Source organism: Eublepharis macularius, chromosome 17 (genome assembly GCF_028583425.1).
Source record: "Eublepharis macularius isolate TG4126 chromosome 17, MPM_Emac_v1.0, whole genome shotgun sequence".
In the NCBI taxonomy this organism is placed as follows: domain Eukaryota; kingdom Metazoa; phylum Chordata; class Lepidosauria; order Squamata; family Eublepharidae; genus Eublepharis; species Eublepharis macularius.
Window position 1 is genome coordinate 34030708 of NC_072806.1, and position 14822 is coordinate 34045529.

At 45.9% G+C, this 14822-nt stretch overlaps 1 protein-coding gene across 4 annotated transcripts in view; it reads right to left on the bottom strand.

Annotated features, from left to right (window-relative positions):
- BCAS3 (BCAS3 microtubule associated cell migration factor) overlaps positions 1-14822 on the bottom strand; it is a 745665-nt gene that overhangs the window by 309921 nt on the left and 420922 nt on the right. The gene's annotated exons all lie outside the window — the stretch shown is intronic.

The following is a 14822-nucleotide window of genomic DNA, read 5'->3' on the forward strand; positions in this document are numbered from 1 at the left end:
GATTGGGCTTCCCATGTATGTTTCTAATAAAATGTGCAGCATTGTTAATATAAAAGCTTTGCTGCAGAATTATCGTCCAATCTTCAGCTTTCCTTCCTATCCATCAAACTGAACCAGAAGTACCCACAAAAGCAACACTGCACCATGGAAAAGAAAAACCACAAAAGGACGAGGGAATTTGTGGTTCCAGTTTACACACTGTTAAGCAGACTTTCCAATACCTGGAACAAGGCAGACCTTTTCAGAAATGCAGAGTAAGTGGGACAATAACGTTGATGAGTTGCACTAAGACAGCCATCGTGGTGCAGTGGTTGGACTGCTGGATTAGGATGTGGGAGTCCCAGGTTCGAATCCTCGCTCTGCCATGGAAGCTCACTGGGTGACCTTGGGCCCGCCATTTTACAATCAGAAAAACTACTAACATCTCATGTCTTAGCCACCCCATTGAACACCTTGGAAGTGCTGTTGTAAAGAATTCTGAGATGCTCTATGTGAAGCAGTTTGAGCATCCAATACAACTGTCAACATGAAGTACTGCTACTGCTGAAAACATTTCAGTGGGCTAGCCATAAAGCACATCATAGAGAGGATAGGGAAACAGCAGAATTATGTCAAAAGGATGGTTTAGTGTTTCGATGGAGAAAGAAACACGTCTGGGAAAGACACTTTTATAAAAAGGTAACGCTTTTAACAGTATTTCATGGGTGGCCCCTAATAATATATGTGAAGTTATCGGGACCCTTAGAAAAATGCTGCCTCATGGACCGGTCCTGTTATTTCAAATCGAGGGGAAGTGCTAGCCCTTTGTCATGCGAAAGATTTATGCGATCTGAAGAGAAACTGGTGGCAGCTGACACAGAACTAACAGTAGAAGAGGTGTCGAAGGCATCTTGAGTCCGATGTCAGAGATCGGGCAGACGCTGGCTATGAAAATCAAAGTCCCAGCAGTCCTCCTCTCCCTGCTCCGAGCTCCTAGCGTGCATCCGCACAGGCGACAGAGGTAATCAAGTAATTGTCACAGAAAAGTAAAAGGAGGTTCTGAAAGGAGGAAACCACCAAAGTGAAAGAAAAGAAGGTGTAGGGAGACTTGGGAAAGCCGGCAGCAAAAGCTTTGCGGTCATGCTTCACATTATTGCTGGGAGCGACCCCCCCACCCACCCCTTGATTAAAGTCTGAGTTTCTAAAAGGTTTCCCTTGGTTAAAATTGATGGGGCAATGATAGCCTTTCACTGGGAGTTAAGATCTCTCTCTCTCTCTCTCTCATTCTTTTTTTGTTCCCAAAATGCAACTCACAGTGGTTTGCACCAAGCAGCAATCAAGGCTACGCTTGCCCTATGTGAACAGTGGAAGCCATGGATTTAGTGGCACTTCAGTCCAAAGCATGTGGTGTTGAAAACTGCTGAATGATGTGAGGAAGGAAGAAGGTAAGGGAATAGTACACAAAGGACTCAGGGACTGACTCTCCGATGGATTTTCCCCAGTGCTCCACCCCAATCCTACTGGGGTAGGAACCTTCAGTTTTCCATGTGCTTGGCTACTCACGGCCTGCCCCTGGCCCAACACAATGCACATGAGGTGCCTGCTCGAATCATTTCTCTTATACCAAGATGCAGAGGAGTTAGCCGTGTTAGTCTGTAGTAGCAAAATCAAAAAGAGTCCAGTAGCACCTTTAAGACTAACCAACTTTATTGTAGCATAAGCTTTCGAGAATCACAGTTCTCTTCGTCAGATGCATGGAGGGCAAGAAGAAACTGGTCAGATATATAGGTGGAGAGGGGAGGGAGGAGTAGATGCAAACAGTAGCTTCTGATATGGAGATCTGTTTGCTTCTGTTAAGGATTCTTATACCTAGGAATTTTGTTTTTGGTCCTGCTACGTGTTGGCTTAGCTATGGTGGCCCCCTGTATATTGCTCTTGGAACAGTCAGACACACTCTTTTGCAATTACATCACCACATTAATGGTGCATTGTAGAGATCTCTCATTTATTGTGTCCATTTCAAAGAGCACTGCCTCCTTTTATCAGGATACATGGCACTAAACAACAGGAGACTCCAGGCAGGATAGTCCTGCCATTCTGTATTGTTCATTGGATGGATTATACTGTTCAATTTCAAATTTTGTAATCTAGTTTTATTGTGTTGGTTGATGTATGTAATATACTGGTGTTTATTGCATTTCTTAAATTTCTGTAATCTCCCTGAACTCTCAGTGAGAAAGGTGGACTATAAGCCAAGTAGGTAAATAAATAAATTGGTGCCTGGTTCTCCTCCTTCTCCATGACGATTTCTCATTGTAAGTTGCTGATATCACCGTTGCTAAACAACAAGATATTTCTTGATGTTTACACATTATAGTTGACTGCTTAGAGTTTGGTCAAATCCACATTACTCATTCTAAGTCGCATGTTCCCCGCATTCCCCATGCAATCCCGAGTGCCGGTCACATTACCTCATTAAACAGACACATTTCATTCGCATTTCTCCCGAATATGTGGTCACAGGTTTTCAACGGGAGTTTCACGGTGGCCGTGAACAGGCCAATGCGCAATTTACACAGTTTTTTAAAAAACCATCCCCCTTCCTGTCTCTCCGGCCGTTCCGAGAGTTCCTATTGGCTGATTCAACTTGCAAGTGCTCCGTAGTCTGCAAAAGACTGTTTTTGACTTCATAGCATTGGATTTATTGATTATGCTGTTTCTGAATCAAATCTGGTAGTTTGAAAAATCATTTTGGGGTGAATCCATCCTCAGAACGGACTCACGAAACTTCCTTTATAACTGTTTTTTATTTTTTTATTTTATATTACTGTAATATCAAAATTATGAAATATCGAAATAATGACACTCCAAGGAAGTGAAACTTCAGTAAAATTCAGGCACTGAACTGTCCTGCATAGGAAATGCCCACGAAAGCTTCCCACATGCTTCCAAATTTCCCACAAAAAAAAACGGGACAGAGCCATCAGTGCTGTCAGTGGGGGAAAGAGAGGCATCATTATCTTCAATGATGTTTCTTTATAAGGCAAGATCGAAATAACGGAAAAGTGCACTCAAAAAATTTTTAAAAAATGGGTGGGGAAAAAAGGTCCCGCCCAAAAAAGCAGTTTTCGAGCGGCCATGTGACCGGAGGGACGCGCGAGAAAGACGGATTGGAAGCAGGAATGTGAACGAAGAGGAAAAAATCGCGGATTGGAGGCAAACGGAAGATATCCGATAAACATGCGGGTAATGGGTGAATGTGGATTCGACCTTTAATAGTTTGTTTTTTACTATTGTAATTTTAATTATCTTTAAATTATACTGCTAGCCACCCAAGAAACCAACTGCTTTTGGAGTGGGGGATCTAAATGCTTAAAACAAATGCATAAATAAATGTGCACATCTGTGATTATTGTAAATGGTGCACACAGAGACCGGTGATGCGAACATCTAATGCACTGCCATTGATCCCCCTGACCCAGCATTGTCAACTCTAACCAGCAGGTGCCCCCCCCTCAGGTAGAGGAGGCCCTGAGATCCTTCAGAATGGGGGACACAAAGGTTTGCAACACAGACTCGCAGCACACAGAGCCAAGGCTGTCTCCTTCCACATCCAAACAAATGCAACCTTCTTCCCTATCGCAAACAGAAAAAAGGGGACAGATTCCTCTCCCTCTCCCCCCTCCCCAGCAAACACATACTCTTTCTTAGATCAGCAATGTGTATCAAAGGCCTGAATGAAGCCACTGTCTGTAATCGCCAACCTCCTTGATACTATCCAGGTAATTACAGGTTCAGGTGAAGGATTTCAGGGCGTCTTAATTACACGTCTCCGCAGCCAACCAGCACCCCTGGGGCAGTGGCTCTCGTGGGCACAGCCTCTTTATTCATGACGCCAGGCCTCCGTGGGCCCCCTCAACACTGCCGGTAATAGGAAACCGGTGGCCACTCAGGCCTGTCAGCCATTGCCAGCAGCGATAAGGGCCACCAGGGAATTCCCTCACGGCTGGCAGCCTCCACGAGCTGGTTGCATTCACACATCTTTGCTATCAGAATAGCTGTTCTCTGCAACTCCAGGCAGCACGTCAAGTGACTATGCAGCATTTGGGGATAAATATTTTATGCCCCACCTCCAGAGAAAAGGGCCTTGGAAGGTGTACAGTGCTGATGCAGGCAAGAGGTGTTTGTTAAAGAGAGAGAGAGAGGGAGAGAGAGAGAGAGGTAGGCTGGGGAAGCAGTCCAGACAGAGTCTCTGGTGTGGCCCAGAGGGCTGTGTGCAGCTGAAACCATCAGCCAAACCTTTGGAGGGCTGGGTGGGAGTTCTGCAGCTACATTCTTGCTTGGCCAAACCCACTGGACTTCTTGGGCCCAAGAAGCCTGCCAGGTCCTTTGAGTGACTTTGCGCCACCCCCCCCATATGATTGGGCCCTTCTCTTTCCTGTTTCTATATAACTTCTGGTCTGTCGCCTGTCTGTGTTCCACTCTCCTGACTCTTAAAAGTTTTTCCCAGGTTGCTCAAGCCCTGCCAGCCACACTGCCTGCCTTACCAGAAGTGATGCGTGCCGCTTCAACGTGGCACCACACGGAGCAGATTCAATGTAGAACAGATTCAATACCTCCTGTGTGCAACATGTTTACCCCCCCCCCCTCTCTGCTCAAACAAAATTTGATTCTAAAGAAGACCAAATCAATCAACTATGCAAAAGCAAGCCCGCTTGTATACACTTGTATAAAACTATCACTCCGGGTTGTGGGAGCAGATCAGTTGTAATCTGCGCCTACATTTACTTCTCTTGCTGACCTACTTCCATTTGCACTTCCTTGTTCCTGCAGTTCACGTGGCAGTAACTCCCACATGTGAACTGCTGAGTCTCCCACCTTGGCCCTGCGCATGCCTTTAGTCATTAATGTGGGAAAATGCTCATAATGCTTCCAGGATGTAGTGGATCAGAGACTAACTGCAAACCCAGAAATCTCCAGTTCTAGCACCTCTGCTATCAATTATTACCCGGTAGGGTTGCCAGGCAACTGGCAGGAGATGGGGACGCAGGGACTTCTGTGACTCTGGTGCAATGACACCACTTCTGATGCAACTGGAAGTGTCACCTGGTATGATAATGTCACTTACGGGTCACATTAGAAGCAACACTGTTGCTCTGGGGACATTCATTGTGTCCCCCCATTTCTCCAGGCATTTCTTCTCGCTGCCCAACTGAGTGGCTGTGGGCAATGGGATATGGGAGCTCCCATACCCCAGTGGGGAAAATAGGAAGCCTCCTCTATGGCCTTAGATAAATCACTATCATCTTAGCTGGGATGCCCTCCCCCAGCATCCTTGATGCACCTTGCAGGGGTATTACAAAAACAACTGACAACATACAGGAAGGACTCAGAACCCTCCAGCTTTGCCACTGTGCTCTGAGGAGCCCTCGAGGTTGCTTATAGACTTAGCCAGGGTTCCTCAATGAGAAGACCAATAACAACGGGAGAGATTTCCTGAAAGAGAGTTTGCTCATCACAACTGATCTGCTCTCTTGACCTGCAGTTACAGGGATGTGTTGGATGCGATTTTCAGTAACTTGGAACAACTATATTTCCCAGAATCTTCCGCAATACACTGTTCTGCGGCAGATGTGCAGGGTATCCTCGGCAACAAGATCACACAGAAAGGTTTCCCTGAAGCTCAAAAGCCTTGAAGGCATTGCTTTAAAGCATTCCATAAGTGCTGTTACTATCTCTAGAATTATTAGTTTGAACCAGGAAGTGCATATAGATAACCCCTGGTCTGTGAACCTGTTCTCTCCCCCTCCCATCAGGACTACCAACAGTTAGGACTTTGTATGTGTTTGAAATCCTAAATTTTGAAGTCCAGCATTCTATCGCTGTCAATCTGGAACAGCATCTGGGATTTCCCTGCTGCTCATCGCTCTGGGGATATTCTTTCCATGATGTTTGTGGACTGTTGTCCACGGAGAAAGGACTCGGTGCCTTTTAACAAAGAGGGATTTCTTTCTTTTATAAAACCATTCATCTTAAATTTAAGGTGTAGAGATCCACCCCCTCAAAGGCCGCTATCATAGGTATAATAAGGTAAAACACATTTTAATATATATATATATATATATATATTTACCTCTTTACAGTAAGTATACAGAGATAATTGTGCTGAAAAAACATATTTACCTCCCCTTTGTCTTTTGCAATTGCCCCGTGAAATCCTTGCCAGCATTTCAATTATACCTACACAGTTCCTGGCTGTTTTGTGAGCAATCAAGGCTCCATCGCCACATTACGTGGCAGAATTTAATTTATTATCTCGACGTGCCCAAATAACATCGGAACACTTTGCTTCCTCCAGTACCAGTTCCTTTCTTTCTGATTGCCTCCAAGGGCCATTTTCCTCCCTCCTCAGTGGTGACGCTTCCTTAACAAGATTTCACTAGCGTACATTTTTTGATGCTATCATTTCTGTCACTTATCCAGGGCCATAACAGCATTTCAAGCTAAGCAGGGGACAGCCGTGGCGCCAAACTGCTGCCGCTGGATCATTTGGCTCGCCCGCAAACTGAGCCCTGCCCTGTGACCCTATCAAGTCCAAGCCCTCTGTTTCAGAGTGGCAGTTAGTTTTTAGTATAAGTAAACCTAAGGGACCTTTATTTCTCTAAGCGATAGCTTAGCCAGAGATCTCTTGTGGTGGGTGGCATTTGTATACTATAAAGGACAAGTGATTGTCAACTATCTTGGCAAGGATGGTGGAGTCCTCAGAAGCTTATGAAGTGCCCTTCAGTAAGAACATCAGCAATGGCAGAAATCTTTCCCTGAAAGGTAGCTTGCTAACCACTACTCATCAACTATGATTGAGTGTGCTGGGTGGAGGAGTGAAGAGGCACTACGAGTTCATGCAAGGCCACCACGAGGCACAATAGATGTGACCAGCACACTGTTCTGGACGTATGCCCACCACCTTTCCCAGAATCCCCTGCAACACAGAGACCTCTGTGGCAGGCATGCAGAGACAGGAGCGGCCGAGCAATTGCTTGTGCCAGACCAATGAGATGGGGGCGGACACACTGTCGGGGGCCTGGGAGCTAACCGACATCGTGCCCCTAGTCTGTGCCACTGCTGGCCATGTCCAAGCCCAGTCCTGGTGTTCAGCTAGTGTCAGGTGCCTGTCTATTTTGCGGGGAAGAGCTCTCCTTGTTTTAGTTTCCTAGAGGGAAGAGAACATCTCTTAGCCCACTCGACTCATTACACACTTAGGGCCAGTTTGTGCAAGCTGCAGACTCAGGGGCTAAAGGGTCTCCTAGGCCAACGTTTCCCAACCAGGGTTCTGCAGGAGAATGTCAGGGGTTCCACGAGAAATCATGGAATAAAGAAAAAATCTGAAATAGCACCAAAAATCTCAAATATCCCTCACAATATTGTGGTTATTAAGGTTATATAAGCTGACACACCCCAAGACATAAACACACACACATATATCTAACCAGCACTTTACAAATATATTTTCTTGACAATACTTTAGCCATAATTTAGCCTGCCATCAACTTTTTCTTGCCTGTAAATGTGTTAATAGTAGAGGTTCCTCAGTATCTGAAAAAACTAATTTATGGGTTCCTCCATGGAAAAAAGGTTGGGAAACACAGGCCTAGGCTGTACAACTAGAAACTGCAGGAGAGGGGCTGGGGGCTCCTCGGTGAAAAATAGTGTCTTCCCATCTAGTTTTGTTTTTTAAATGTGCACGGAGTCTCCTGGGAATCAATCCCACCCCACAGCCTGAAGTGGTATAGTCCAGGAAAACTTGTACCACTTAATGTATAAAACTATCCTACAGTACATGTTCTTCTGGATTCTGTGCAATTCTACCATTCTCTTGTTCTGGTCCACCACACGGACCAAACCGGTTGATAGTTGGTTAAAGTCTGGTGTGTGACATTTTCCAGCCCAAACATCAATATTATTGTGATGCAATATATAACCCACCTGGCAATCTTCCTGTCGTTTTTGAAATTCTACTCAGAGGCTAGGCCTTTACATAGTGGGATTCCAAATGCTTTGAAGGCTGTCACCGGCCAATCAGTTAAATGCTTTTACTAGTGGTGCTGTTTGTTTACATAGCCCCAATGAATATGGACTGTTTGCCTATCTAGATTTCACAACGCAAAAGACAGGTGACGTGTAGCGTATCCCACCGAGGACATGTGCAGAATGTGAATGACCTTCCTGGTATGCTATTAAATGTTGGGGGCATATTTTATTTTTATTATGTGGTGGCATCTAAGGGGCAAGACCAAATTAACCATGGTCTGCAGGTGTCTGTTGCCTGCATTTGCTGTACAGTAGGTCCCACTGGCAAATGGGAATGTAGAATGAAGGAATTCAAGTAGCGCTATTAATCTGCTCCACCTTGCTGGACCCCTCTGCATTCCAAACATGTGCCTTAGCTCTCAACTAGTTCTTCTTCTTTCAGGATTCCTCTACAAGCCATTGCTCTATTCTCTTCTTATGAGCACAGGAATCTGTCCCATTGTGACTGGATAAATCAATTGTTCCTATGAGCAATCAAAACAAAGTTTCCTGTCTATAAGGAAGACTCCACACTGTGTTTCTGTATGATGCCCTGCTGTGGGGTGTCTTTCCTTCCAATTCAGCCTCTACTGATTAATGATAATTCTGCCTTTTTAAAAACTGGCTCTGATGGATTGATCCCACTTGAAGCAGAGTTGCCAGCTTTTAGAGGAGACAGCATGCTTCGTCCCCGCATGCTTCCCTACTCTTGGCACAGTTCCTTCCAGGCGCAAGGCACACCCAGATTCAGGCAGGCATTCAGCAGCTGGATTCCTCTGCAGGTAGGCAATTCTTACTCTTTTGTTTTTCAGTAGCAAACCTTTTTTGAGAGTAAGAGTGAAGTGTGGCTTCTAATTTTAATGTATATATTCAAAAAATCCACAGCTACCAAGAGTTTGCCAACCCCTGCCATCTGCCCTTCCCCCCAAAAGCTTTAATATATGCACTTCATGTTTTCGGAGGCCAAAAACAGGTTCCAAGGCTGATCATTTAACTGTTCATTCTGTGAACTGGCTGCTAAAGAGGATAAGGGCTCATTTGTCCTCAGATCAATTGCTCTGTCCATGTTCCTGCCCAGGCACCATTATCATAAAAAATATCCATAATCCAGCTGCATTGAAAAAAACACAAAAGCTCAATCCAGATCAGTTATGCTGCCATCGTGTCCTGGAACACAATGGAAAAGCTGTCCTCCATATTGAGAGGAAACGCAATAAAACGCGCTGCAAGATCAATTAAAGATGAGAAACACACGGGCAACCTTCTGATGGCAAGACCAAGAGATGAGCCTCGATAAGGGAAGGCGCCGGCTCTGGCCCTATCTCCAAGCAACAGGCAATCAAACGATGAGATAAGCATCTTCTCCAGAAGAGAGCAAAAGATTCCGGGCGGGCAGGGGCTGTAAGAGAAGGATCACTTCCTGGTTTGAGATGGGCCGTAAAAATTTATGACCTATTAACCTCCCCCAAAGTTTTCAAAAACAGAGAGGTGGGGGGAGAGACTTATTTTCTAATAAACCAGTCACTGCAAAAAACATAACGCTATTTGGGTGTTGTATTGGCAATCTCAGCAGGAAGCTGGAGCATTTACTATAGAACACCATGTAACACTATCGAAGAATGCAATCTGGAAACATGAGGCTTCCATTTAAGAACACAGCCTGTTTAATGCAATTTATTAAATGTTTTAAGAAGGGGGGGGGTTGAACAGGTATGGGGGGGCTTTAACTCTCATTTCCTCTTCTTTAAAAGCCTGAGGTTTCAATATCTGGGATGTCCCAGCACCCCAGTCCTTGGCTAACTGAGAATCCTAGCTCTTAAATCTGGTCAACATATTCAGCAGACGGATGAAGCCAGATTCACACCTATAAGAGGATGGACGGACGGCACCACTTCAGACGGCAGGGGAAGATCACATGTTGGAATGCATCCCATGTTAAAAACTCACCACAAACAGAAATCCAGCACAGCAGCAAAGGGGGTTTAGAATTTTTCTCCTAATTATTTTGTCTACATGGATGTTTCTCTTGCATAAGGTGAGAAAGGGTGGGCGGGGGGAGTCATATTAGACTTTCATGGACTATACCACTTCAGATTGTTGTTATTCAAGGCTTCTTTACTAACAGCTAGTCCACATGCAGCTCTTTCTTCCTCCATCAGGAGCCATCAACAACAGAGGCGTGGAAAAGAGCAAGAGTCCAGTAGCACCTATAAGACTAACAAAATTAGTGGCAGGGTATGAGCTTTCATGAGCCACAGCTCACTTCTTCAGCTGCAGCTCACGAAAGCTGCCACTAATTTTGTTAGTCTTACAGTTGCTACTAGACTCTTGCTCTTTTCCACTGCGACAGACAGACTAACATGGCTACCCATCTTGATCTAACAACAGAGGAGTCTGCCATACATTTCCCCTCCTCCTCGCGCATGTCCTTGTCCTCCAAATATTGCTTTTACAATAAATGACAATTAATGGTAATTTTGGGGAGCCAATCTTGGCTGAAAAGTGGGACTGTCTGTATGTGTGAATCAATGTTTCTCCCTAGCATAAAAGAATCCAGGTTGGCCCCCATTACTGTACTACTTTCTTGCGTGCAGAAAAGTTTATTTTTTAGAAGTAAGAAATCATTAAAAAAATGTGGCCCTTCCCCCTCAACTGTATGGGACAGTCCAGCCTCTCGTTCCCACATGTCTTTCTGCTGCACATGCAGATCAAATTTATTATTATTATGAATAATCAGGAGGGCTTTATTAACCAAGCAGAAGTGCTGTACTGTAAGGAAATGGTTTACAGATGCATTGGTAAAGAGATAAGGACTATAGATTATACTACTGTATACTGTGTCTCTTGATTAAGTATGTTCTGGTGGTGGTGGTGGGTGGGGGTTCTGTGCTGTTTAATATAACGTGTTAAATTACTTATGCTTTGTTTCAGCTCCGTATTGGAGTTCTGCTCATTTTCAAATTTCTGCAGATTACATTGTGTAATCCGCCTTGAGTCTCAGTAAGAAAAGCGGACTATAAATAATGAAAACACCCTTTGCCTGAGGTCTTGTGGTTATATTCAGGTAGCTTGAATGGAGAGAGAACAAACTGTGTACAAATAACAGAATTCTGCTCAGCTTCACAGAGGTAACTGAGAGAGAGAAGGACAGATTGATACCGTACAACCATAATGGAAATTATGACACTCCTGTACAAAAGTACTTCAGAAGAGCCCTGCTGGATCTGACTACAGATCCATCACTAGGGATGCCAGTCCCCCACCAGAGGCGGGGGATCCTCCACTCCCGCCCTCCACCCCCCTCCTGCTTACCTAATTGGGGGGGGGACGTGCCTCCTGGGGTGTGCTCCTGGGTGGCGCAGTACACTCCAGCTCTCCACGGTGGCTGGATTCAGCCCGATTTGGCCCACGGGGTCGGGGAACCTGGCAACCCTACCTAGCACTGGTATTCAGAGGTTTATTTCTTTGAATGCAGAGGTTCCCTTTAGCTAGTAACCGCTGACAGACATATCCTCCATGAGTCTAATGCCCTTTGAAAACTGTCTATAACTGTGGCCATCATGTCATTCTCTGGCAGCAAATTCCACATTTTAATAGTAGGATGCCCCCAAGTTTTAGTGTTTTCGAGAGGGAGAAAAAGATTTTTTTCTATGCTCTCTACCCCATGCATAATTTTATAAACCTCCATCATGTCCCCCTTAGAGCCAAGCTACAAGTGAAGAATGACACTTGCCTGGCAAGTGAACAGACTCACGTGTATTCCTCCCTGTTCACTTGCCATTCACTGATTCATTCACTGATCAAGTGGAGCGCAAGTGAATGGCAAGTGAACAGGGAATACACGTGAGTCTGTTCACTTGCCAGGCAAGTGTCATTCATCACTTGTAGCTTGGCTCTTAGTCATCTCTTTTCTAAACTGACAAGTCCCAGACTCTTCACCCCTTCCTCATAACTTCCTCTTCAGCCCTTCAGATTCTTCAGCCCTTCAGATCCAGTTCAGAGTGCTGGCTTTGGTGTATAAATTCCTAACAGACTGGGGCTACCATTAGGGCTGCCAATCCCCCACCCGGGGATCCCCTATTTCCACCTCCTCCCCCCTGACCCCACTTACCTGGCCAGCGGGGGGCGCCCCCTGGGCAGTGTGGCACACCCCCGGGCAGCGCAGCAAGCCCCCGCACCCCACCGTGGAGCGCCCCCATGCCCTGCAATGGGGGGGGGGGGGTTCAGCCCTTTAGCGAGCATGGGAGCGCACGCTGGGCCACCCTTTGACCCGTGTGATGACATCACTTCCCGGAAGTGACATCATCATGCACACCGGGAGTGAGTGCACGTGTAGTGCATGCATGAGAAGGGACACCCGTCAGGGGACTAAAGGGACCTGGCAACCCTAGCCACCATACCTATGGGACTGCCTTTTCCACTATGTCCCCCACAGAGCCTTATGCTCTGTGGATGAACAATTACTGGTGGTACCCGGCCCGAGGGATGTTCATCCGGTCTCAAACAGACCAGGGCCTTCTCAGACCTGGCCCCAGCCTGGTGGAGCACACTCCCATTGGAGGTTCGGGCCCTGTGGAATCTGTTAAAGTTCCGCAGAGCCTGTAAGACAGAGTTGTTCCACCAGACCTGAGGTTGAAAGCCAACGTTCTGTCTCCTCTTTGATCACTGAGCCCCGCTCTGCCCTGCCCTGCACGTTCTGCCATGGCTGCAATCTGTAGTTTATACTTTTTTATAGTGGCCAGTGTAATTGTTGACGCCACTGAAACTGGAACTGGATTACAGTGATTCTGTTTCCTTTTTATAATTTTATGTGTTTTAAATGATTTTTTTGTTATTTATTGTTGTTGTTAGCCACCCTGAGCCTGTTCACAGCGAGGGTGGAATATAAATCTAATAAAATAAAATAAAATAAAATAAAATAAAATAAAAATAAGAAAGGCGCTCTAACTCCCAGTCATATTCGTTGCTCTCTTTTGTACTTTTTTCAGCTCTGTAATCTTCTTTTTGAGATACGGTGATCAGAACTATATACGGTATTCCAAATGAGGCTGCACCATATACGGTATACAGTATTCCAAATGAGGGACACATAAATCCTTTACATTACATTTGCCCTTGTCCCAAATGCTAAAATCTAAACTTTTCTAAGGCAGGTTTCTACCAGACATGTAAAAAGCAAGTATCCCTATTTCCCTTGGCCACAAAATTTATTGTGTTTCTACTGAAACGTTTGTTTGGCAAGGTTCCCCAGTTGGGTAGTCAAGCCAGAAAGAACCAACACCCTGACAACGTAAGGGGCATAAAACTGAGTTCTGGAACTGAAATGCCACTCAAATTCCTAAATGGTTCAATGGCTGAGTCCCATGACATATTACCACCAGAAAGACAACCAACAACAATTCCCGTACTGTCTCAGACAAAACTTACTAGTTGCAAGACCAGCACCTCGATACTGTTGGAGTGTATACAGAAATTCTGCTTGCCTTAGCCTCCACTACTGCCTTTGGCAGTCTTCATATAGAAACACATGTTAAAAGCATTATGGGAACAACTCCAGAAAGGGTTGTTTAGAACAACTGGGGGAACTGGTGTTCTGATTTGGCTGAGTGAGTTGGCAAAGGGAATGGGGCAACTGGACTCTGGAACCAAATCAACTGAAATTAAAGGAAAACTCAAGGGGTCCATTTCACACATTATGCAGCTGCAAAACCAAGCTGGCCACTGTGTGTACAGATTTCTTGGGGAGCTGCAAGCCAATCGTGGCTCCCTGACAAGTGTGCCTGAGTGACGCATGTGTTTGCAAACGTGCTTCCTGGCACTCACTCATTAACACTTCCACTAAAAATGGGATACGTGAAGCTGTCCCTGGTGTAGCTTCTGAAGAGTGACATCAGCCCGCTGTACGCAAATGATTCTGCCAAAACGGCAACAACTACAAGCCCCCTGCCCACACGATAACACTGAAATTACCGCTCTGGATCAGACTAAAGGTCCACTTTGCCCAGTATCCTGGTCCCCAAAGCAGTCCAGTGCAGTTAGCCTCACAACTGAGATACCATGTATAATCAAGTGAGTGTGCAGAGAGAGCCCCATATATTACAGAGCACTCTCCGTCTTGGTAGGTTTCAAATAGCTACGGCCCCCTGTGAGGTCCCAGTCAACAGGGAAGGATGGGGTGAGGAGCAAGCTTTTCCCACACACTTTGTTTTCCTATAGGAACGGGGGCTGAGGAGAAGTAAAGCCAGTGTGGCTTAGTGGTCAGAGTGCTGGGCTAGGACTCAGGAGAGCCAAGTTCAAATCCTCACTTGGCCTGGTAGCTCACTGGGTGATCTTGGGTCAGTCACTCTCTAGCCTACATCACAGGGCTGTTGGGAGGATAAGATGGAGAACAGGGAAACCATTTATGCTGCCCTGCATTCAACAGATCTTTTAAAAACTGTACATGAGGAATACGGAATAAGAGGAAGGCTTCGGCCCTAGAATTCAGTGAGACCCTGAGAGCTGAGCCGGACTCCATCTGCAGAAGCCTGCCCTTGGTGGGCAGAGGCCAGAAAAACAAACACAGTGGCCCCCTTCATTTTAGTTCGGCCCAAAGAAAGAAAGGATGGTGAACAGGCAAGGATGGGTTAGCAGGGAAGGTGACACTGAGGCAACACTGCTTGGCAAGCGCCCTTGAACAGGGGAGACTCAAATCAGGGACTCCCTCGCTGGTCCCAGCACTGCAGCTGCACTGCCTGCCCCCTTTGCCTGCGAGCTGCCAGCTCAGAGCAGCTGCC